Source organism: Desmodus rotundus, chromosome 7 (assembly GCF_022682495.2).
Source record: "Desmodus rotundus isolate HL8 chromosome 7, HLdesRot8A.1, whole genome shotgun sequence".
In the NCBI taxonomy this organism is placed as follows: Eukaryota; Metazoa; Chordata; class Mammalia; order Chiroptera; family Phyllostomidae; genus Desmodus; species Desmodus rotundus.
Window position 1 is genome coordinate 62,220,228 of NC_071393.1, and position 24,845 is coordinate 62,245,072.

The 24,845-nt window shown below is 42.7% G+C and overlaps 1 protein-coding gene across 1 annotated transcript in view; it reads left to right on the plus strand.

The window, feature by feature from the left end:
• Positions 1 to 4,914: 4,914 nt before the first annotated feature.
• LOC128781446 (cathepsin G-like) overlaps positions 4,915 to 24,845 on the plus strand; it is a 61,542-nt gene continuing 41,611 nt past the window's right edge. The window contains exon 1 of the mRNA XM_053929136.1: positions 4,915 to 5,003. The gene's annotated coding sequence lies outside the window, so the exon portion shown is untranslated. The remainder of the gene's footprint in view (positions 5,004 to 24,845) is intronic.

Here is a 24,845-nt window from a genome sequence, read left to right on the forward strand (position 1 = left end):
CCAAAATAGAAATACTCCTCTCACCTCTGACTTCTAGTCATTCTGTTTCCCTCCTGGAAAAAACAAATCAATGATATATTTTTGAGATTTATCCATTTTGATACATATAAGTATAGTTCGTTCATTTTAATGGGTGCATAATATTCCAATGTATGCAAATAACACAATTTATTAACCTATTCTCAGGAAAGTTAGATGGTTTTCAATTTTTGCTAACAAACAATGATTGTAGTGAGCCTCTATGTTCACATGTGCACGAATTTCTTTAGGGTATACCCTTAAAGTAGAATGGCTGGGTTATAGAATACACATGCCTTCACTTGTCCTTGGTATTTTCCAGTTGCTGTTGTTCCAGTTAATACTCCCAACACTACTTAGTATTGTACAGCTGAATAATTTTTGTCAGTCTACTTGGTGTGAAATGGTTAATCATAGTGGTTTTTATTACCACTTCCCTGGCTACTGGTGAGGTTCATTATCTTTTCAGATATTTATTAGCCATTTGAGTTTGCTCTTCTGAGAACTGTCTGTCACACTCCTTGCATGTTTATTCTTGAGTTCTTTGTTTTCCTTAAGGTTTTTAAAGACTTCTTTATATATTTCAGATTCCAATTTTTCAACAGGTAATAGTAAATATTGTCTTCCAATCCAAGTTTTTTGCACTATTATGATGCCTTTGGTTAAATAGAAGCTTCAGACTTTCAAAGACTCCAATTTATTAATTTCTGCCTATGGTCTGGGAATTCCACATATTTTCTGGAAAATAGAAGAAATTAATTTTCAGGAAAATTTCTCATTATTTCTCCTAATCTCAGGTACTCCAGAACCTCTGATTGTGTGACTGATGACATTAAGACAAATACTTGAACACATCAGGGAACACTTTCCATCTTCAACTCTATGTTTTCATGACAGGTAAATATTGCCTCCTCAGCAAAGTCTATCCCAACCACGATCAAAGGTCAGGTTAACATTTTTTCCTCCAGAATAGTTGCCACCAGTCATGATCATATACACATGTGTTTATTTGGCTAATGTATGTCTCACTCCTTAGGATTAGAAATGAAATCTATTACTGCTCACCAGTGTTTGGTAGAATGCCCCATGCAAAGTACTTAATACATCCTTTTCTCTCCCCGGCCCCTAGAAAATTCAACTTTATTTGCCTAAAGTTGCATATAATATTTTTTGTTCTTGAGACTATTACAGATGCTCCTCGTTTTTCAACTCTTTACACCCCTCACAAAGTCTCACAATTTGAAGAAAATAGCATCTCTGTCTTTGGTCTAAGGCCCACAGTGCTCTCTCTATGAAGTCCCCACTGTAGCTGCAATGACTAAGGAGTCAACGGCTCTTGAGAAACAGTGAACCATGGATAGGTGGTTTGTGGTAACAGAAATTAATTGCAAGACTGTGGTTACTGACTAATCAAAATGAGTTCTCAGCCTCAGCTCATCCCCCAAGAATTTTTCATTTTTTCTATGACACGTTTTCAAGGGATTATTATTATTTTTTATTAAATTTAGGGCAATGAACCCTGGCAGGGCGGCTCAGTTGGTTGGAGTGTTGTCCCATGCATCAAAGGGTTGAGGTTTCAATTCCCAGTCAGGGCACATACCTAGGTTGGGGGTTCAATCCCCACTTGTGGTGCATTCAGGAGGCAACCAATTGATGTTTCTCTCTCACATCAATGTTCCTCTCTCTCTCCCCCTCTTCCTGTCTCTCTAAAATCAATAAGTATAACCTTGGGTGAGGATTTTTAAACATTAAATTTTGGACAATGAAAGGAGTATCAAGGTTATACTATGACTAAGTCAGATTGGAATGCCTACTTTCCATTTGGATGCTATGGCACAGGGTTACCACATATGGACTTCACCCATAATGCTCCCTTCAGTCTTACTACAGTTTCAGTTGGAAGTGAGATGTCACATGATAACATTGATGTGAAGCATCAGGTATGTGGTGTACCATCTTTTTATATAACAAAGGAAAAACTAGGATGGAATCCTAGAGAGAGAGTCTGGTGAAATTCCTAAGGATGAAATCCATTCTTCATATAAAAAGGCAACACTGAAAACACACAATTGTTCTCCACTTTAGAATGTCACGTTTCTAGAAAGGAAACTTAATGGGGGAAGGCAGTGATATGCAGGAACATGGCTGCACATCATAGCAGTTAAAAGTTATTTTATTTTATTTTTTCTGGAAATATTTTTGGGGGTGCTTCAACAACAGACATTTATTTTCTCATAGTTCTGAAGGCTGGAAGTCCAAGACCAAGGTGTCAGCAGGGCATGTAGATGGGCACCTTCTCCCTATGTCTTTTCTTTCTTTTCTTTTTTTTTAAACTGTTAACACTATTACAGATGCCCCCCCACTTCCCCCCTCTTTGCCCCTCTCCACCCAGTCCCTGGCCTTCACCACATTGTTGTCTGTGTCCTTAGGCTATGCATATATGCATATATGTCCTTTGGCTTGTCTCTCCCAGACCCCTCATCCCCATCCCCTCTGAGATCTGTCAGTCCATTCCATGTAACATTCCTCTGCTTTGATACATCCTTTTTGAATGAAAGAATCGCCAAGACTTGGACATTCTACCTACATCTCTATTATATAGAAACCTGCCTTTAGGGATTATTTCTCTGGTATTTCTATAATTTGGCTTCCTCATGTCAGTTCACACAATGAAAAGTCTCACAATTTGAAGAAAATAGCATCTCTGTCCTTGGTATAAGGCCCACAGTGATCTCTCTATGAAGTCTCCACTGTAGCTGCAATGACTAAGGAGTCAACGGCTCTTGAGAAACAGTAAACCATGGATAGGTGGTTTGTGGTTACAGAAATTAATTGCAAGACTGTGGTTACTGACTAATCAAAATGAGTTCTCAGCCTCAGCTCATCCCCCAAGAATTTTGCATTTTTTCTATGATACATTTTCAAGGGATTATATATATTTTTTTATTAAATTTAGGGCGATGAGCCCTGGTGGTATGGCTCAGTTGGTTGGAGTGTTGTCTCATGCATCAAAGGGTTGAGGTTTCAATTCCCAGTCAGGACACCTACAGGAGGCAAACAACCGATGTTTCTCTCTCACATCGATGTTTCTATCTCTCTCTCACTGCCTCTCTCTCTCTCTCCCTCCCTCCCTCCTTCCTCTTCTTTTCTCTCTCTCTAAAATCAATGAATATATCCTCCGGTGAAGAAAAATAAAATAAAATAATAAAATAAAATGGCAATACTGAAAATACACAATTGTTTTCCACTTTTAGAATGTCATATTCCTAGAAAGGAAACTTAATGGGGAGAGGTAGCAATATACAGGAAGGGAGCTTCACCTCACACCATTTCAAAGTAATTTTAAAAAGACAATGGAATGGGATCAAATGCCAGAAATGAAATACAGAAACAGAAGAAGTAAGAGATAAAGCTTTTCTTTCATTGACTGAGAAAAATGCAAAAGTGGACTTGGTGACAACGAATCAGTTCTAAAAGATTTCTCAAGCCTGATTCCCTGGACATCCCAAGATGTTCCTGAAAAGCTGTTCTCTTTTCTATGATTGATTCTTTTTTTTAAATATATTTATTGATTATGCTATTACAGTTGTCCCATTTCCCCCCCCACTCCACTCCATCCTGCCCACCCCCCTCCCTCCCACATCCCCCCCCCCCCCATAGTTCATGTCCATGGGCCATACTTCTAAGTTCTTTGGCTTCTACATTTCCTACACTATTTTTACCCTCCCCCTGTCTATTTTCCACCTATCATCTATGCTACTTATTCTCTGTACCTTTACCCCCCTCTCCCCCTCCCACTCCCTTATTGACAACCCTCATGTTCTAGTTGTTTGCCTAGTTTGCTCTCGTTTTTCTTTTATGTGTGGTCGTTAATAACTGTGAGTTTGCTGTCATTTGTACTGTTCCTATTTTTGATCTTCTTTTTCCTAGGTAACTCCCTTTAACATTTCATATAATAAGGGCTTGGTGATGATGAGCTTCTTTAACTTGACCTTATCTGAGAAGCACTTTATCTTCCCTTCCATTCTAAATGATAGCTTTGCTGGATACAGTAATCTTGGATGTAGGCCCTTGTCTTTCATGACTTGGAATACTTCTTTCCAGCCCCTTCTTGCCTGTAAGGTCCCTTTTGAGAAATCAGCTGACAGTCTTATGGGAACTCCTTTGTAGATAACTGTGTCCTTTTCTCTTGCTGCTTCTAAGATTCTCTCCTTCTGCTTAATCTTGGCTAATGTAATTATGATGTGCCTTGGTGTGTTCCTCCTTGGGTCCAGCTTCTTTGGGACTCTCTGAGCTTCCTGGACTTCCCGGAAGTCTATTTCCTTTGCCAGATTAGGGAACTTCTCCTTCATTATTTGTTCAAATAAGTTTTCAATTTTTTGTTCTTCCTCTTCTCCTTCTGGCACCCCTATAATTCGGATGTTGGAACGTTTCAAGGTGTCCTGGAGGTTCCTAAGCCTCTCCTCATTTTTCCAAGTTCTTGTTTCTTCATTCTTTTCTGATTGGATGTTTCTTTCTTCCTTCTGGTCCACACCATTGATTTGAGTCCCAGTTTCCTTCTCATCACTATTGGTTCCCTGTACATTTTCCTTTGTTTCTCATAGCATAGGTTTCATTTTTTCATCTGTTTTTCGAACAGATTCAACCAAGTCCGTGAGCATATGGATAACCAGTGCTTTGAACTGTGCATCTGATAGGTTGGCTATCTCTTCCTCGCTTAGTTGTATTTTTTCTGGAGCTTTGAAGTGTTCTGTCATTTGGGCCATTTTGTTTGTTTGTTTGTTTGTCTTGGCGTGTCTGTTACTTTAAGGGGCGGAGCCTTGGTTGTTCACAGGGGCGGGGTAATGCTGGTTGCTGCGCTGTGACACTGTACCTGGGGGAGGGGCCGAGTGGGAGCAATGGCGCCCGCCTCACTCTCCTCCTGATTTCAATCTCTCACTCCGATACCCACAATCAAACTGGGCCACTCTGGTGCTGGTTCCCGAGTAAGTGGGCCTGTGCATACTCTGGGCCCCTGTGGGTCTCTCCAACAACCTCTCCTGTGAGGCTGGGAGTCTCTCCTGCTGCCGCCCCAACCCCCAGGGGCGCTTTCAATCAGAGGTTTGAGGCTTTATTTCCCCGAGCTGGAGCCCTGGGTTGCGCAGACCGCCGTTCATCAGGTTTATCTGTGGGCGAATGTGGTGCCACAGGGTGCTACCCGCCACTCTGCCTGCCCCGCTCTCCGCCACTCTGAGACCGGCCCTCTGGGTTTATCTGTGCAAATGTGGGGCCGCAGGGTCTGCTAGTGCTCGGACGGCCTGCGCCATTTGTCCCACACTCCGCCAGTCTCGGTCCCGCCACAGCCACGAGAGTCCTCTCCACCGCGGTGCCCGTCTCCGCCCCTCCTACCAGTCTGGATGAATGTTTATTTTCTATTTCCTTGGTGTCTGTCCCCCTTGCTGTTCGATTCTCTGTCAGTTCTGGTTGTGCGAGGAGGCGCAGTGTGTCTACCTACGCCACCATCTTGGTTCCTCCACTCATTGATTCTTTAACAGACTTCTACTTACTAAGCAATTTGTGAACTATTAGTTTATTTCTGACTACTCTTCTCCTTATTGCTCCACGTTCATCCTTGCCCTAAAGGCCACACTTTTTCTATTTTGCACCATGTTTCATCATCCTCATCACCCCCTGACAGCATTAAATAAAGCTCTGCATGTACATTGTCCCCAAGGCTGTCATTGAGCACACCATAGTGACAGTCAATTATTCTTTGGCTGTGTCACTGCCTGGTTAGATAATCACACAACTGTAAACCAGGAAGAATGAAGTGTGCAAAAAAGTGAAGAAAAATACCACCTCTTCTGAGACCAGAAGTTTTTTCTGAAGACTCATAGAGCTGCTCCCCAGCTCTTCCTTTGTTACTGAAGTATTTGCCATGTGGACATCTCATTTTCTCCATGAGATGTTTTGCCATTAGAAGTTACAAGATATGCTCCTTTCCCTCAGTGGAGTAGAGAATCTTGGAATGCTCTTTATAAGGTTGCAGTGCCTTTACCAGCAGAAAGAATTTAGGTGAAATTCCTGGTCAGTCCCCCAGAAACTCATTGTAAAAAGCAATAAGAAAAGGCATCATAAACCTTGGCTAAACAGAGGGGAGAAATATCCAAACCCTGCCAGGAGGGGATACTATGAGAAGAAAATATTTTAATAGAAGGATATTCAGAGGGATTATCTTGTTTGTAATATCTAAGAGGACTCTCTGAGCTTTAACTTTCAGCCTGAGCTTCAAGGAGAAAAATGTCCAGAGGTGTACTTTCCCACTTTGTCCTGTCCTGACTCCTATAGAAAGCAGAGCCTGAAGCAAGGATTGCAGTGGCAATGATTTATTTGGGAGGTGCAAGCCCAGGACAGTAACAGCAAGGAAAGAGAATTGGGTCAAGAAAAAAAAATGTAATGCAATAAGATATATGATATTACCACAGCTGTGCTACTTCACAGCAACTTGCTGATAACAAGGCAAGTTGCTCAGCGAGCTTGGTCATGCAGCAAGGAGTATCACAGGAAGAGAAGAGTGTTCAGTGTCTGAAACAAAAATCTGCATTTATTGTTTGCTAAGCAAGAGAGAGCTATACTTGCGAAGAACAGTGTCTCTGAACCCAGCAAGACCTAATCTTATATAGGATCTGGGAAATGTGAAATCCAGAAATTAGCAGACTTGCAGATGCAGTATTGTTTGGGGATTGTCTTACTTTTAGCTGTGGGACCATGGACATTGGGTTGAGATTGCAGTTGGTTGGCTGCAATTCTGACTCCTCAGGAAGCCAAATTCCATGCTTCATAGTACACTGTCACTTCCGAGTAACCAAAATGGAGGGGCAACCAGAATAGATGGGGATGAGCTGGGGAGAGAGAGAGAGAGAGATAGCCAGCCCAACTTGTTTAATCATAAAAAAGGGATTTGAATTCGTGCATGTTGTACCATCCTTTACAGTAGCCAAGTGCTGGAAGCAACCTAAGTGCCCATTAGTAAATGAGTGGATCAAAAAACTGTGCTACATTTACACAATGGAATACTATGCAGCAGAAAAGAAGAAAAAGAAAGAAAGAAAGAAAGAAAGAAAGAAAGAAAGAGAGAGAGAGAGAGAGAGAGGAAGGAAGGAAGGAAGGAAGGAAGGAAGGAAGGGAGGAAGGAAGGGAGGAAGAAGGAAGGAAGGAAGGAAGGAAGGAAGGAAGGAAGGAAGGAAGGAAGGAAGGAAGGAGGAAGGAAGGAAGGAGGAAGGAAGGAAGGAAGAAAGGAAGGAAGGAAGGAAGGAAGGAAGAAAAGAAAAGACAGAAAGGAGCTCCTACCCTTCGCTATAACATGGATGGAACTGGAGAGCATTATGCTAAGTGAAATAATCCAGGTAATGAAAGAGAAATACTATATGATCTCACCTTTAAATGGAACCTAATCAGCAAAACAAACAAGCAAGCAAACTACAACCAGAGACATTGAAATAAAGAACAAACTGACAGTAGCCAGAGAAGACAGGGGAGAGTGATAATAGGGGATAATAGGGGAAGAGACATCAAGGAACATGTATAAAGGACACATGGACAAAGCCAAAGGGGGTAGGTTCAAGGGTGGGGGGGGGCATGATGGGGTGAAAATGGAAACAACTATACTTGAACAACAATAAATAGATGATAGATAGATAGATGATAGATAGATAGATAGATAGATAGATAGATAGATAGATAGATAGATAGATAGATAAACAAACCAGAAAAGAGAGAAAAGTGTAAAAAAGAGATTTGGAGAGCCTGGCTCTAGACAGAAAGAACTAAGGCAGAAACTTCTCCTAGTGAAGGAGCTAAGAAGGATGTTATATCCCCAGGAATAACATCCCAGAATAACATCTTCTTTTTCAGTTTTTCTTCAAACTGCTACTCCCATGCTGTCCCTGCAAATTTATGACTCTGGTGTCCAAAACGGAAGGAAACCAAAGCTTTCTTAGCATCCATCTCAGTGAGGGATCCTCACAAAGCCCTCTCTCACACCCAGACACACAACCTAACAGTAATTTGCACATGTGCCTATCAGAGCAAAAATGGAGCATGGCCTCTGGGCCCTGTGATCTCCCCTGGCCAAGAGAACCCTGGGGCCCCAAACACAGGGGCAGACATCAGAGTTAGAGTGTCAGGCCCAGGACCTGGGATTAAAGGTAGAAAAGGGGCCCACAGGGCTAGAAACTTTCTCCATCTCCGCCCAGCCCTGCTTCCTCCCTCAGATCTACTCCTCATAATCTCCCCTTTTCATCTCTGTAGACTTCCCTGAAAGGATCCCATTTGAGATCATTTCCAAACTCAAGCCTCCCAAGGAAAAGAGCTGGGAGAATACCAGTACCACGTACCACACACTTTGTGTGTAAAGCAGCCTGGAGAGAAGGGTTTTCTAACATTCTCGAGGAAAACATGGAAACTTGTTTTCTTTCAAAATGAACTTTGAGTAAATGGTTTCCTCAGCTTACACAGATATTGTTTATTACGTTAAGGAAACTTCTTCCCCTTTTGATCTGCTAAAAGATTATATTTGTTTTCATGTGTGAATGTTGAATTTTATCGAATGTTTATTGAGATTTCTCTCTTATGTTTCTCTTGAGATAAGATTTTTCTCTAATTTGTGTGGCAAATTACATTACTTGATCTTTCTAAGGTTAAATGAGATCTGCATTCTTAGTGTACACCTAACTTGCTCATATTATATTAACTTTTTTACATACTGATGGGTTAATTTTGAAAGTTGATACTTTGTTGTGGGGTTTTTCTGTCTATAAATTATGATGAGATTGACCTGTAAGTTTCTTTTCTCATTCTGTTGTTTGTGTCAAGGTTATGCCAGCCTTCTAAAATGAAGCAGTGTTCCTTTTCTTCTCTTTTCTGCAAGATTTTGTAGCTTAATTGTTTTCCTTTCTTGAACGTCAGTATAAATTAACAGGAAAGCCATCTAGGTCAGTTCTCTATGTGGAAAATTTTATTTTTATATTTTTAGATTTTTGTTTATTTTTAGAGAGAGAGGAAGGGAAGGAGAAAGAGAGTGAGAGAAACATCAATATGCAGTTGCCTCTCACTCACCCCCTACTGGGGACCTGGCCCACAACCCAGGCATGTGCCCTGACCAGAAATCAAACCGGCGACTCTGGTTCACAGGCCCACCACACTCAATCCACTGAGCTACACCAGCCAGGGCTCTATGTGGAAAATTTCTTATTGTTGATGCAATTTCTTTGATAGCTCTAGTGTTGCCTAAGTTTTCAATTTTTTCCTGGGTAGGTGTTAGGCGGTGATGTTTCTGTTTTTTCTAAATTTTAAATTTATTAGTATAAGTTTTTTGTAGTATTCTTGGCTTATCTTTTAATGGTTGGCACATTTATTTTTTTTTAATTCTCTTTTTAGTTCCTAATAACAAATATTTGCACCTTCTCTTTTTTTCTTGATGAGATTCTTGATAGGTTTTCCAATTTTATTAGACTATTCATATAATTAATCTTTGCTTTATTAAACCTCTCTGTTGTATGTTTGCCTATTTCATTAAATTCTGGTACCTCTTATTATTTCTTCCTTCTACTTCACTGAGTTTATTTCGCTTACTAATTTCTAACTTCTTGGGCTACATGATCAGCTCAATACTTTCAGTTTTTTTCATATATAAGTTTTAAGACTTAATTTTCCTCCACCTGCTTTAGCTGCATTCCACAATTTTTAAGTACTGCTATTATTATTCAGTTCAAAACATTTTCTACTTCTTTTTAAATTTTGCTTTGACTTTGGGTTACTTAAAAGTGTATTTCTTTTTTTCTAATGTTACAAGGATTTGTCTAATTACAGTTTTATTGATTTCTTGTAAAATTATGTTGTGGCCAGGAAACATTCCAAAGATTTACATAAATGATCAATTCATTTATAAAAATACATATTCTGCACTGGATGGGTGCATGTACTAGATATGTCTATTAGGGCTAAAGATGGAGCAAGAGAGGGGATAGAAATCCCTCACCCACCCCATGATCCTCACAGAATAAGTTAAGCTTCTTCTTTCTCCTCATAAATGTCTCGCACCTGACAGGACCCTGGCCCTAACTACCCATGTAAAGATAGATCCTATGGATGAGAAACACAATGATGAAGATGGCCATATAAATCATCCCCAACTTTGCTGCCTATCAGAAGAAAAACAAATAACAACTATTCATGATCAAAACACCTCTAAAAAATCCTAGAACACAGGAGTGAGGCTGAAGCATCCCTCTGTACCACAGAGACCAAGAGAAACCACTGTAGAGGGATAATGGATGCTAACTAAATCTATTGTGGTAATCATTTCACAATATTTGCAAGTCAAGTCATTACGCTGTGCACCTAAAACTCATACAGTGCTGTGTGCCAAATATATCTCAATAAAAATAAGGGGTGATCTTATGTGTGGAATTCCCCCATTTCTATTTGGCTAAGTACACATATTTGCATAGGAAAGAACCTATTAAAATGTATACCAAATCATTGGTTTTAAGTCGGTGGTGAATATCAGGGATGTTAATTTTTGCCTGTTATCTTAGCTTGTTTATATTTCCTTTAAGTATATTTTTCTATATTTTGAAGATGGAAGAAGGAGCCATGTGCCAAGGAACTTAGTTCCTGAGGCTGGAAGAGGCAAAAAACAGATTCCACCTTAGAGCCTCCAGAGGGAAGGCACTCTGCTGACACCTTGATTTCTGATGAATGACACCTTGGAACTGATGTCAGACTTCAGCCCTCTGTCTTTTAAATCCATCAAGTTAGTGATGATTTCTTACAGTGGTCACAAGAAATGAATATACCATCTTATCTGGAAGTTTCCACTTTAAAATTGTGTCCTCTGGTACAGCTGCCTCAGAAAAAGCTCCCTCTTCTGAGAGGAGTAAACAGAGATAGGTACCCTCTCAGGACTGTCACTAGTGTGGCTACTGGTTATTGAACTAAGCCTTTGTGTGAAGAAAATCAGGCCACTCATCAGGGCTTTGTAGTCCTAAGTCTGGATCCACAGGGGAAGCCAAGTTCAGGCCTGGGTGAGACCTTGACCAGCACAAGCCCAGGCAAGCAGCTCCGGAGTTACTGCCATGCAGAAGATCTGTGGACAGGGGCTAGACCTGGGTGGAGCTGGGTGAACACTCAAGATCAGGGCCCCAGGACTATCCCTGATCCCCACACAGCCCCCTAAAAGAGACCACCCACCTGGGAAGGTGGGGAGGCCATGAGGAAGCCAGCGTGGTCTTTCCTCTCTTTGCCTACAGGAGGCTCCAGAGGCCACTTGCACCCATCAACATGACCCAGGGAAAAATTGGAACAACTGTAATAGAATAACAATTTAAAAATATGATTTTAAAAAATGGAACAAACACCTCCAAGTCTTCACCAAGCTCCTGAGCTTCCTGCCCTGGAGAAAGAGATTGATAAGATCAGCTACTGCACTGCGTCCCTTCTGTGAGTGACCATTTTCTCTAGGGAAGACAGCACACCTTCCTGTGCAGAGGCCATGAGCATCATAAATATCCATTTCTAGATGAAAACGACTGATTTCTCATTAATTTATTGAACACCAGTCACTGGGTACCAGCTGTGGGCCAGGCTTGCCTCTGTTCCCTCTGCTCACGTGTCTCCTGTTTTCTGCTCACCCTCACCTCCCCCCACCTCCTTACAAACCCTTGCTGTGTTATGACCCAGCTGGCCCTTTTCCACACCTCCTGTGGCTGAGCCAGTCACATCCAGCCCACATCCCCATGGGCTCTGAGTTTCCTGATAAGCCTTTCACTCGCAGCCTCAGCCCCTTTCAAGCTGGTCTCATGGTCATCCATGGTAATTTGGCTTCTAGTCTGAGACCGGTGCTGCCCACCTGGACTATAGCTGCAAGTTGAGTAAGGAAGGGAGTCTTTGCAGCAGGACTGGATGGCACAACTTTGCCATCGTTTAGCAAACAGATATTGAGCACCCACTATGTGCCAGGCACTGGAGGCTCAGACTGAACATGGCAGGTACCATCCATCCCCTCATGAAACTTATAGCCTAAAGGACTTTCGTTAGAACTTCCCCAAGTCTCCCTCCTTGTCTGTAGGAGTCTGAATCTGTGTGGGAAATTCACACAATAAAAATCATCTCCTTAGAAGATGATAACATTCTTTTGTGCTATGACATCTGGTTTCCACGTGCATCGTCACATATGACTTCAGAACAGCATGGGATTGACAATAACTTTCCAGCTGTGTAGTCAATGGAGCCCCACCTCTGGATAAAGGGGAGACGGAGTTAAAACACAAGCAAGGCAGCCATTTCTTTATAGATGACATATAGGATACCCGATGGGTATAAATTCAGTATAAACTCTGACATGGAAGAAATGCCACATTTCCTTATCTTCCTTAAATCACATCTGATCAGGCAGGGTCCCAAAGTGCCAGAGAAAATGAAGAACAGCCTCCAACCCACAGGCTATCATGGTTACTGCTATATCCTTTGTTTCCAAGCCCACGGTGACCCTCAAAGTCATCCAGCTCTTAGCTTGTAGGCCTCTTGTGTGGGTGTGGTATGAGACTCTTTGTTGATGCTGGGTCCCCCTGTGCCTGGGTCAGTCCAGTCAGGCAGGCCCAGCAGCCATCCCGCCCAAGGTCTTGATGCCCATCTGGAACACTACTTTGGGGTTAAGTTCACTGACAGTTGCAGATGAATACTCCCCAACCAAAACACACACAGCAATACCAAACTGATTATTAATCAGGGGAAATATCTCCTTCTGTGTTCCCGTCACCCTTGAAGGTGTGTCTTCTCACATCTTGTTGCCCACAAAGACCTCTGTGACAGAATATCTTAATGTTCTTGGTCACTTTTGTATTGAGGGGAGAAAAGCTGACTTCACACAACTTCCGTCTGAATGCTGAAATTCTAAAACAGAGATGTACCAAGATCATGCTTGGAAAGGGAAAATGAAGGGATTAAAACAAATAAAACTATGCAACTATATGCACAAGCAGACACAAATATATGTACACAGGTATAGGTGTGCATGTAATCATATAAAATGTATATATTAATAAAATATGTATGCATGTGTCTACATACATAGCTATAAATATAGATATAGGTATAAATACAGATATATGGTTTCAAAAAGCTACCTTGACACATACATAATCCATTCAAGGGAAGATTTCTATTGTTAATAATGTTTTAAAACCCTCAGAGCCCAATCTTCTTCTGTTAGATGAGGATGATGAGGCCCCAAAATTAGCTACTGAACCACATAATAACTGACCAGGAGCCCAGGGCTCCTAATCCCTGCTCCTAGCTCAGGTCTCTTCCAACTGAGAGATAAAGTCTCAAAACTGCCAAGGGCCTTAAAAATCGTTTTATGCCCACACCAATGATGACCTTTCAGAGCCCCCGAGTAAGAGGTTTTCCAGCCTCTGTTACCACAATTCCCTGGGCTACCCGAGCAGCCATTCCAAAAAACTCTACTAGAACACTCTTTTTGCTGAGCTAAAATCTGCCTGCTGTGGCTTCCACTGCTTCTCAGAGTGGTATAAAGGACTACATGCTGTTAAGCAGGCATGTGCTCCGTGTGTGTGTACACATTTCTGTAACCATGTGACCTTGGGCACATGACTTAATATCTCTGAGTCCATTTCATTTGAAAATATGATTAATGATAATGCCCATGCCAAAGGTGGAGAATTCAATGAGATAACACACGTAGATTATATATGATCTGGAACATAGCATGGTATATTCACATTAATGCCTTTTGCTTCCCCTCTTCCCTGACTTTCCCCACACTGTACTTGTGGGTTTTTTTTTTTTTTTTAAAAAAAACAGCTCCCAAATGAAAGCTTCAAATTATTTAAAGATAGCTAGGATACACATTCACTGCCCAGCTGATCTTTTCCCTACATGAGTCAGCTGGGAGTTAATTTGTCAGTGGAAACCCTCTCCTCTGGGACACTCAGCAGAGCCCATGGTGGACATCCTCTTAAGCTAAGACTTTCCTCCCTTTATCTGTTATATCTCTATGAGGTCAACAAAAAGGCCTGACCTTCTGCCCCTGTGAGACTGTGACAAAAGTGAGATTTCTGGGAAAAGGGCCCAAGTCATAGACACAAACCAATGCAAATCCCACTGATTCTGGTCGCCATTATCTCCTCAGGAATTATCAAGTACCGCTTATGAGTTGCTGTTCATGTGTAGCTATTTAAAATGCTTGTAGCTGTACAGCCAAAGTCTTAGCATATGATGCCAAAGGAGGCCAGAAAGCTGACTCCTCAAAGCCTCCAGGGCTTAGTTCAATGCCTTAATCAATTAATCTTTGTCCAGTAGCAGATGGGTACTCAGTCCTCTAGGCTTAGAAACCTGAGACAAAGGAATATAAAATATGTCTAGAGGAGGGGTGTCCAACCTGTGTCCTGAGGGCCGCATACAGCCCAGGACAGCTGTAAGTGAGGCCCAACAAAAAATCATAAATTTACTTAAAACATTATAAGGGTTGTTTTGTGTGTGATTACATGTTGCAATGTATTTAATGTGTGGCCCTAGACAACTCTCTTCTTCCAGTGTGGCACAGAGATGCCAAAAGTTTGTACACCCCTAGAGAGGTTTATAATCACATACTGGAGGTGCTGGCAAATGACTAAGCATAGAGAATACAGAGAGAATAATATAGCTGTTATCACAGTAAATCATCTTGCCACAGTTCCACTGGTAAAACGCTCTCAGGGGCCCAGCTGTTTACTGCAATACCTGATTTCCCCTGGGCAGATTTTGAAGGGCTGACTGGGCTGGTCCAGATCTTCTGCTTTGTTCACATATGGTTCCAGTGTTACTTCCTGGTATTTGGTCAGAAACAGAGGAACTTAACAACAGTGGGGTATCTACAGCTAGGAGATATCATGTCAAGATTGGGGGACAGCTAAAGATGTATCCCGAGGTGTGAATTAGATTTACCAAACACAACACTTTGTCACATCTGCCCTCAACTGTGAAATAGAAAGAAACGCCCACAAGTTTTGCAGTCATATACTAGTAGTTTTGGTAAATGACTCAGCAGCATCCCTCTCACCTACCCCAAACCAAACTACTGGCCACAAATATGGTAAGAAATGCACACTCTGAGCTAGATGGGAAGACAAAGAACTCATTCACTCAAGAAGGGTGGGGTGTAACCTTCAGGCATTCTGGGAACTAAATGCTTTGAGGAAAAGAAATGGCTTTGGTGGGCAAAGTTCCTGAGGAGATAAAGATCCTCAGGTGGGGAGTGGAAGTTAAGGAGGGGGGTGTTGAGTGTGATCCAAGGTCACATCAAAGGCAACATCACAACCCAAAACATTGCTCCATTCCACCTCACTCCCATCCAGAAGTGCAGCCAATACCAGTTGATTTTAGAGGAGTTTCTATTGTTATACCTAATCTCAGTTTGGTGGGGGTGGGCACACTGTTTTCACCCAAGCCCACTTCTACTCCCCCTTTCTCTGTGGTCCTCTCTCTACCCAGCACCCCAGACATTTACCCACTCCAGAGTTTTATTTATTATCCCCAATCCTGCTCTTTGTTAGTAGCTGAGCAACAGGAAAAATTAAAGGGTGTTCTAGTGGATGCCAAAACTCTGGAAATCTCATAGATGTACATCTGTCCTATAGACATTTTTCTCTCCCCATTCCTGCCCTCTGTCCCCCACCCTTACTACTACAGAGGCCAGGTGGAAGGACAATCTTCCCCACTCCCACACATAACCTAGGTTCTCCTTCACTGATATGTCTCTCCCTCAAAACTCTTTTTGATGTCATGTAAACTCTCCAGATATTCTGACTGTCATTTCATCCTCCTGATAGGAATGTAGAGATAACCCCTAACTGAGGCAGGAATCTCTTCTCAACAACACGGCTGAGTCTCATGGTCAAAAGAAATCAGCCATGTTCTGGCCCCTTATGCCTGTAGGTTCTGATTTTAGGTGTAACCTAAGAGAATGATCAGGCTCAGGGAAATTGGTTTATAGCAGAAGCCTCAAATGCCCTGTGTGAAGGTGGGCATGTCATGTTATTGAGCCATTGCCATTGCCTACAGGGAATGGCCCTGACCATTTGCAATAGGTGAGAATCTAAAGCCCAAGGGGATTGCCCATCATGGGCCAAGCATGACAACCTCCTGCACGTTGGGGAAGAACATCAGCAGATAAAGGATAAGAGCAAAGGGAATATGTGATCCAAATGAACTTTTCCAGCACAATATGGTAGCCACTGAGATACCTTTCTCTTATAAGAGAACCAGTGTCCCACATTGGAAATATGGACAGAAATTTTCATTCTCCAACACCCCTTTAATTTTTTCCCCAAATTTCTTGAACAATAAAAGAAAGGATGATGTAGAGCTGTGGATAAGATCACAGACTATGGAATAGCATTCTTGCATTCTAATCACTGTTCCCCTACACTCTTAAGAGTCGAGTGCTATACAACAAGCCCCTTACCTTCTAAAGGGCTTAGCTTTCTCATTTGTGAAATGAAAGTAATATCAGTAGCTAACTTAAAAGGTGAAGTGAGGATTTACAGTCAGAAATTAATAAATATTAGCCAGCTTTAAGTTGTTAGATTGTGGGGGAGCTTTGCCCACAGAGCCCCCTGTCTTCCATGGATGAGAATAAGTCTACCAAGACATGATCTGCTTGGGGAGGAAAGGTGGCTGATCTCTCAAAGGAGAAGGGCCAAAAGGTTTTCCTCAATGGGCTTTTATTGGGTTCAATTTGCACAGGAATACAGGTAAAGCTCATCAATCATTGTCAGGCAGTTAGGATCAAACAATAGATAACATACAAAGAACTCTGAGGGCTTAATCTGAGTCAGGTCAGCTAGCTAAAGAGCTATAAAACTTTGGGCAACAAACTCATTTCACTCTTGGACCCCTATCAGAAAACTGAGGGCATTCTTAGCAAAGCAGGTTTCACAGGGTTTCATGTATTCTTTCTTAGCCCTGATCGCCCTGGGGGATCCGCCCTTTCCAGCACAGGGATGCACCACTGTCGGGGGGCTTTAACGCAGCCCCCCAGGTTCTGCCACGGATGAAGAAAAAGACTACCAAGACATGATCTGCTTGGGGAGGAAAGGTGACTGTTTCTCTCAAGGGGAGAAGGGCCTCTCTCTCCAGGGGCTTTTATTAGGTTCATTCGCATAGGAATACAGATAAAGCTCATCAATCATTGTCAGTCAGTAAGGGTTAAACAATACAAGATTTACAGAGAACTCTGAGGGCTTATTCTGAGTTACAGCCAATTAGTTAGAGGGCCATAAAACTTTAGGCGCCAGACTCATCTCAGGTCTGGACCCTTATCTCTTAAACTGAGGGTACAAATTAAGTAGGTTTCACAGGAATGTATGTATTTTTGTTAGGCCTGATTCCCCAGGGAATCCACCCCTCCCAGCACAGGACTGCACTGCCCTCTGTTATTGCTTCAGGCTTAAGTCAAGCAAGGGAAGTAAGGCAGCCAAGAGATTAGGAGACTTCTTGCAGACAGAATGAGGACTCAGGCTATTTCAAAGCCGAGGGGCGAGGGTCCATCACCCCCTTTTTCCACAGCCCCCCGAGTCCTTCCCTGCAGGCCTCTTCCGTGACCAGAGCCTGTCTTAGGTTGATCCTCCCTTGAGGATTCTTACCTGTCATTGGCTAACTGGCCAAGCTCAAGGCCAAGCAGGGTGAAGTGGGCAGAGGTGGTACACCTGCCAGGGAGACAAACTTTGTCTCCTTAGTGGCTTATGGTCCCAACTCTGACTCAGCCTTAACCATGAGGGGTTACAGCCTCTGAAATCAGGCAGGGCAGTTCCCAACACACCACCCTCTGTCATTGTTTCAGGCTTAAGTCAGGCAGGGGAAGTAAGGCAGCAAAGAGATTAGGAGACTTCTTGCAGACAGAATGAGGATTCAGGCTATGTCAAAGCCGAGGGGTGAGGGTCCATCACCCCCTTTTCCTGTGGCCCCCCAAGTCCTTCCCTGAGGGCCTCTTTGTGACCACGCCTGTCTTAGGTCATCCCTCCCTTGAAGAATCTTACCTGTTATTGGCTAACTGGTCAAGCTCAGGGCCAAGCAGGGTAAAGTAAAGTGGGCAGAGGCAGCGTCCCTGCCAGGGAGATAAGCTTTGTCTCCTTAATGGCTTATGGTCCCAAGGCCTGTCACTCAGCCTTAGCCATGGGGGTTTACAGCTTCTGAAACCAGGCAGGGCAGTTCCCAACATTAGATATTATTTTCTCATCTGTTCAATGAACTGATTAATCATATCTTATTTTCCAGATATATATATTTATTACTAATTTTACTAAGACACAGATTCTTAAAATTACAAGTCGTGAATGAACTTCACCACCTTTTAGTTTGACTCAACTTTGGTCACATCTAGAAAGAAATTTAGTCTCTCCAGTGAATCTTTTCCCAGGTGAGGCTCTCTTTTAGGAAGGTACTTGTTTCACACTCTTTTCCACATGTCTATCGCCTCGGTAAGCTTTTCTTTCCCTTAAAGTAGTATTACTACTTCCAGATTTGGAAGAATTTTCCTACACTGCCTTGGCCAGTTGACTAGCCATTGAAGTTAAAAGAAAATTCTCCCTGAACTCCCCAACCTTTCATTTTCAGCCTAATCATCATAGCATGTCAAGGTGGTTATGTCCAGGTATGTCCCAGACCAACTCTTCAAAAACCAATCCAAATAGTGAGGGAGACAGGAATGAGGATGGTGAAAGGTGAACATTTCTCCAAAGAAGATATACAAATGACTAGCAAACACAAGAAAAGGTGTTAAACTTCATTAGTCATTAAGAAAATGTAAACCAAAACCACAAGGAGATACCACTCTATACCCACTAGGATGGCTATAATAAAAAAAAAGAACAGAAAAGAAAAATAACAAGTGTTGGTAAGGATGTGGAGAAATATAAGCACTTGTACATTGCGATATGTGACATTGCTGGTAGGAACATAAAATGGTGCAACCACTGCAATAAACAGTCTAGTGGTTCCTCAAAAATTAAACCAAAGGATTACCACATGACCCAGCAATTCCAGTCCTAGGTATACAGCCAAGACAAGTGAAAACATATCATCCACACTGAAGTTTTTACACAAATATTTATAGGAGCATTAGTCGTACTGGTCAAAAGGTAGAAACAACGCAAATGTCTATGGACAGATAAATGGATAAATTGGGATACACCCACACACACACGGGAATATTATTTAGCCATAAAAAATACTGATACATGCTACAGCTTGGATGAACCTCAAAATCATTATGCTAAGTGAAAGAAGCCAGTCACAACAGGTCACATATCGCATGAATCCTTTTATGTGAAATACCCAGAATATGTACACCCATAGAGACAGAAAGGAGGTTAGCGGTTGCCAGGGGCCGGTGCTTGTGGGGTGGGGGTGCTGGGGAGGAGATTGGTGAGAGAGGGAGAATGGAAAGTGATTAAGTACCCATTAATTTGGTGGGACTTAATGAGTATGGGCAAAATGTTCTTCTGGAATCATGAGAAAGTTTTGAAACTAGAGAGAAATAATGACTGCACAACATTTTGAATATACTAAATGCCACTGAATTGTACACTTTATTTTTTAATATATTTATTGAGTATGCTATTACAGTTGTCCCATTTCCCCCTCCCTCACTCCACTCCATCCTGCCCACCCCCCTCCCTCCCACATTCCCCCCCTATAGTTCATGTCCATGGGTCATACTTATAAGTTCTTTGGCTTCTACATTTCCTACACTATTCTTACCCTCCCCCTGTCTATTTTCCACCTATCATTTATGCTATTTATTCTCTGTACCTTTCCCCCTTCTCTCCCCCTCCCAATCCCCTATTGATAACCCTCCATGTGATCTCCATTTCTGTGGTTCTGTTCCTGTTCTAGTTGTTTGCTTAGTTTTCTTTTGTTTTGGTTTTAGGGGTGGTTGTTAATAACTGTCAGTTTGCTGTCATTTTTACTGTTCATATTTTTTATCTTCTTTTTCTTAGATAAGTCTCTTTAACATTTCATATAATAAGGGCTTGGTGATGATGAACTCCTTGTACTTGACCTTATCTGAGAAGCACTTTATCTGCCTTTCCATTCTAAATGACAGCTTTGCTGGATACAGTAATCTTGGATGTACGTCCTTGGCTTTCTTGACTTCAAATACTTCTTTCCAGCCCCTTCTTGCCTGTAAGGTCTCTTTGGAGAAATCAGCTGACAGCCTTATGGGAACTCCTTTGTAGGTAACTGTGTCCTTTTCTCTTGCTGCTTCTAAGATTCTCTCCTTATCTTTAATCTTGGGTAATGTAATTATGATGTGCCTTGGTGTGTTCCTCCTTGGGTCCAGCTTCTTTGGGACTCTCTGAGCTTCCTGGACTTCCTGGAAGTCTATTTTCTTTGCCAGATTAGAGAAGTTCTCCTTCATTATTTGTTCAAATAAGTGTTCAATTTTTTGTTCTTCCTCTTCTCCTTCTGGTACCCCTATAATCCGGATGTTGGAACGTTTAAAGATGTCCTGGAGGTTTCTAAGCCTCTCATCATAATTTTGAATTGTTGTTTCTTCATTCTTTTCTGGTTGGATGTTCCTTTCTTCCTTCTGGTCCACAGCATTGATTTGAGTCCCAGTTTCCTTCCCATCACTATTGGTTCCCTGTACATTTTCCTTTGTTTCTCTTAGCATAGCCTTCATTTCTTCATCTAATCTGTGACCAAATTCAACCAATTCTGCGAGCTTCCTGATTACCAGTGTTTTGAACTGTGCATCTGATAGGTTGGCTATCTCTTCATTGCTTAGTTGTTTATTTTGAAAAAATAAGTCGCTGCTTATTTGTTCTTGAGCTTTAATCTGTTCTTGCCTTTGGGCCTTTTTTTTTTTTTTTTTTTTTTTTTTGTCTTAGCGAGCCTGTTGGGTAAAGGGGCAGAGCCTTAGGTGTTTACCAGGGTGGGGTAACACTGGTCACTGAGCTGTGACGCTGTATGTGGGGGAGGGTTCCGAGAGGGAGCAATGGTGCTTGCTCCACTCTCTGCCAGTTTTCAATCACTCCCTCTTCTACCCACAATCAAATGGGGCTCTTCTGGTGATGATTCCTGAGTGGGTGGGCCTGTGCACACTCTAGGCCCCTGTTGGTCTCTCCGATGAACTCTCCTGTGAGGCTGGGAATTTCTCCCACTGCCGCCTCAACCCCCATGGGTATTTTCAATCAGAGGTTTGGGGCTTTATTTCCCTGAGCTGGAGCCCTGGGTTGCATGGTCTGCTTTGCTCCCCCGCCATTCCTCCCAGTTTATCTATGTGTGAAGGTGGGGCCGCAGGGTCTGCCAGCCACCACCTTATGGGGTATGCTAGCTGCAGCCTGGCCTGCCCCATTCCACAATCCGCCACCTTGCTGGGTCCGCCAGCCGCTGCCTTGCTGTGAGTCCTCTCCGCCCCGCTGCCCATCTCCACCCCTCCTACCGGTCTGGATGAATGTTTCTTCTTTATCTCCTTGGTTGTTGGACTTCCATACAGTTCAATTTTCTGTCAGTTCTTGTTGTTTTTTGTTTTTAAATTGTTTTTGTCCTTCTTTTGGGTGTGCGAGGAGGCACAGTGTGGCTACCTACACCTCCATCTTGGCCAGAAGCCAGAAATGATGTATTTTTTTGGTTCACAGGTCGGCGCTTGAACCACTAAGCCACACCAGCCAGGGCTGGAAATCATGTATTTTGATACATAATATTCCTCGGAGAAAAATTGTAAAGTACAGAAAACATAAAAATGTGTCACAGAGCTTTATCTCTGAGCCCCGCGTCTGCCATGGATGAGAATAAGTCTACCAAGACATGATCTGCTTGGGGTGGATAGGTGGCCCTTCAGATCATCAGCCACCTCTCCTCCCCAAGCAGATCATGTCTTGGTAGACTTATTCTCATCCATGGCAGACGCGGGGCTCAGAGATAAAGCTCAGTAACATCTGGTGCCCGAACAGGGACCTGAGGATTCTTGGGACCTGCTTTGACCAGAGGCTACAAGCCATCGTCATGGACGGCACACCTAAGAGGACGGAAATTAGTGCTTTCTTCCCCCCAGGCACAGGGGCACCTCTCAGTAAGGCCCCCAGGTGTGTTACAGATAAGAGGAAAGGTTTCTGTCGTGCCACCTCTTGGGCGGTTTTCTTCTCATTTCTCTCCCCTGCACCCTCTTCCATGAATAGGAGTCTTGCTTTCTCTCTCCCAAGCATTTGCTGCAATCTGCGGGCACGGGTCGAGTATTTAAAGGCCGCTAGGGCGCTCACCGCTAGAAGACTCCCATGAGAGGATAAGCTGGACATGGACGGGGACAGGAGGCTAGGTCTCCCTCCAGCCAGAAGTAAATGTCCATGCAACGAGAGGCACATTGTAAAAGCATTTACAGTCCCATCCCCTGCAGCACAATCCCTCCTTAAGTTTAGGCTTGGGGAGGAGAAAGCAAAGACTTTCCCTTTTATTAGCTTGTGTAGCGAGGTATTTATGAGAGTTTCAGCTTCTTGCTGAGCGCCGAAGAAAAGAGGCACTTCCTCCCTCCAGCTTGAGACCTCGGGTGTCCCTACGTGAGTGGGGGCCTCACGGAGGTGTCTGGGTCGAATCCCTGAGACGTGCAAGGGCCTCACAGGGAATTCTATCTCACGTAATTTACCTTTTGGCTCATCCGGGGAAGCACAATATAAGGGTTGGTCACCCAGCGCTCCGAGCCCTCCCAGCTGATCTAGACGACTGGGAAGAGAAACCGAGACCCATAAACAGGGTTAGGGTACCCAAAATATCGGGTAACCCGCCCTGACTGTGTTCCACCAACAGCACATTTCGACCCACTACACTCTCCTCCCTAGCAAGAAACAGGATCTGAGGGTGCAGACAGAGTGAAAGCGAAACTGGAACTGGTTTCATAATCGCCATGCTTGTGGCGGGAGGAATTTCAGAAAAGGTTCTTTTAATTGTTAAGGAATTCCTTTAAAAGTTTCTAAAAATCCTCAACGATGGGGAATGGGCTCTCTAAGGAACAAGAGCAATGTTTTAAGCTAATTCAGCAGCTTTTTAAGGCTGCTGAATGTCTCCCTAGTAAAGGATCTTTAGACTTAGTTACTTAGGAGCAAGTCGGGCAGAAGTTGAAATAACACCAGGTAGCATGAGATAAGATTCTAAGGCTAGTGTCTCACTCCCTCCTTTAAAGGATTTAATTTGAAAATACTGGTTTGCTTGAATTTTATTTTTGTTTCTGAATAGCTCAATCTCAAAATATTTTTCTAAATCTCTGGTAAACAGAATGAGATCTCTAATGTTGTTACATCATAAGGATTCTACTCAGAAAGAATTTGAATTGATTGTTTAACGGTTAGTTAATCAAGCCACAAAAGGCCCTTGGCGCGTAACCACTCTTTTCTAAAACATATTTAAGCAAAGCACCTCCACCCCCATCTTTCCCACATGGTCTAGTGGTTAGGATTCCTGGTGTTCACCCAGGCAGCCCGGCTAGCTCAGTTGGTAGAGCATGGGACCCTTAATCCAAGGGTCATGGGTTTGAGCCCCATGTTTTACTCTTTCAAAAAAAAAAAAAAAGGCACTTTTAAAACTGAGGCTATTTTTCAGCCACTACTTGGAGCTTCCTTCGTATTACTCCCTTCCCATTGCAAACCGGGAAGCCAAGGTTTAAGGCCTTAAAGCCAAGAGGAGCCCTCCCAGGAGGGCGAGAATCAGAGAATCAGGCCCCAGGACTAAACAGGAAAAGAGGAAAAAGTTAAAGGACTGTTTCTTTATCATTCCCCTAGCAGAAAGGGACCGCAAGAGATTTGCCTTCTCAGTCCCAGTACTTAACAATTGTCAACAATTAGAGAGGTTTCAGTGGAAAGTCCTGCCACAGGGCATGTTAAATAGCCCTACCATCTGCCAACACTTTGTTCATCGGGCTGTTCATCCAGTACGGACTCAGTTTCCTCAAAGTATAATTTTTTTTAAATATATTTATTGATTATGCTATTACAGTTGTCCCATTTCCCCCCCACTCCACTCCATCCTGCCCACCCCTCTCCCTCCCACATTCCCCCCCTATAGTTCATGTCCATGGGTCATACTTATAAGTTCTTTGGCTTCTACATTTCCTACACTATTTTTACCCTCCCCCTGTCTATTTTCCACCTATCATCTATGCTACTTATTCTCTGTACCTTTACCCCCTTCTCCCCCTCCCACTCCCTTATCGACAACCCTCATGTTCTAGTTGTTTGCCTAGTTTGCTCTCATTTTTGTTTTATGTGCGGTCGTTAATAACTGTGAGTTTGCTGTCATTTGTACTGTTCCTATTTTTGATCTTCTTTTTCTTAGGTAACTCCCTTTAACATTTCATATAATAAGGGCTTGGTGATGATGAGCTTCTTTAACTTGACCTTATCTGAGAAGCACTTTATCTTCCCTTCCATTATAAATGATAGCTTTTCTGGATACAGTAATCTTGGATGTAGGACCTTGCGTTTAATCTTGGGTAATGGAATTATGATGTGCCTTGGTGTGTTCCTCCTTGGGTCCAGCTTCTTTGGGACTCTCTGAGCTTCCTGGACTTCCCGGAAGTCTATTTCCTTTGCCAGATTAGGGAAGTTCTCCTTCATTATTTGTTCAAATAAGTTTTCAATTTTTTGTTCTTCCTCTTCTCCTTCTGGAACCCCTATAATCTGGATGTTGGAACGTTTCAAGGTTTCCTGGAGGTTCCTAAGCCTCTCCTCATTTTTCCAAGTTCTTGTTTCTTCATTCTTTTCTGGTTGGATGTTTGCTTCTTCCGTCTGGTCCAC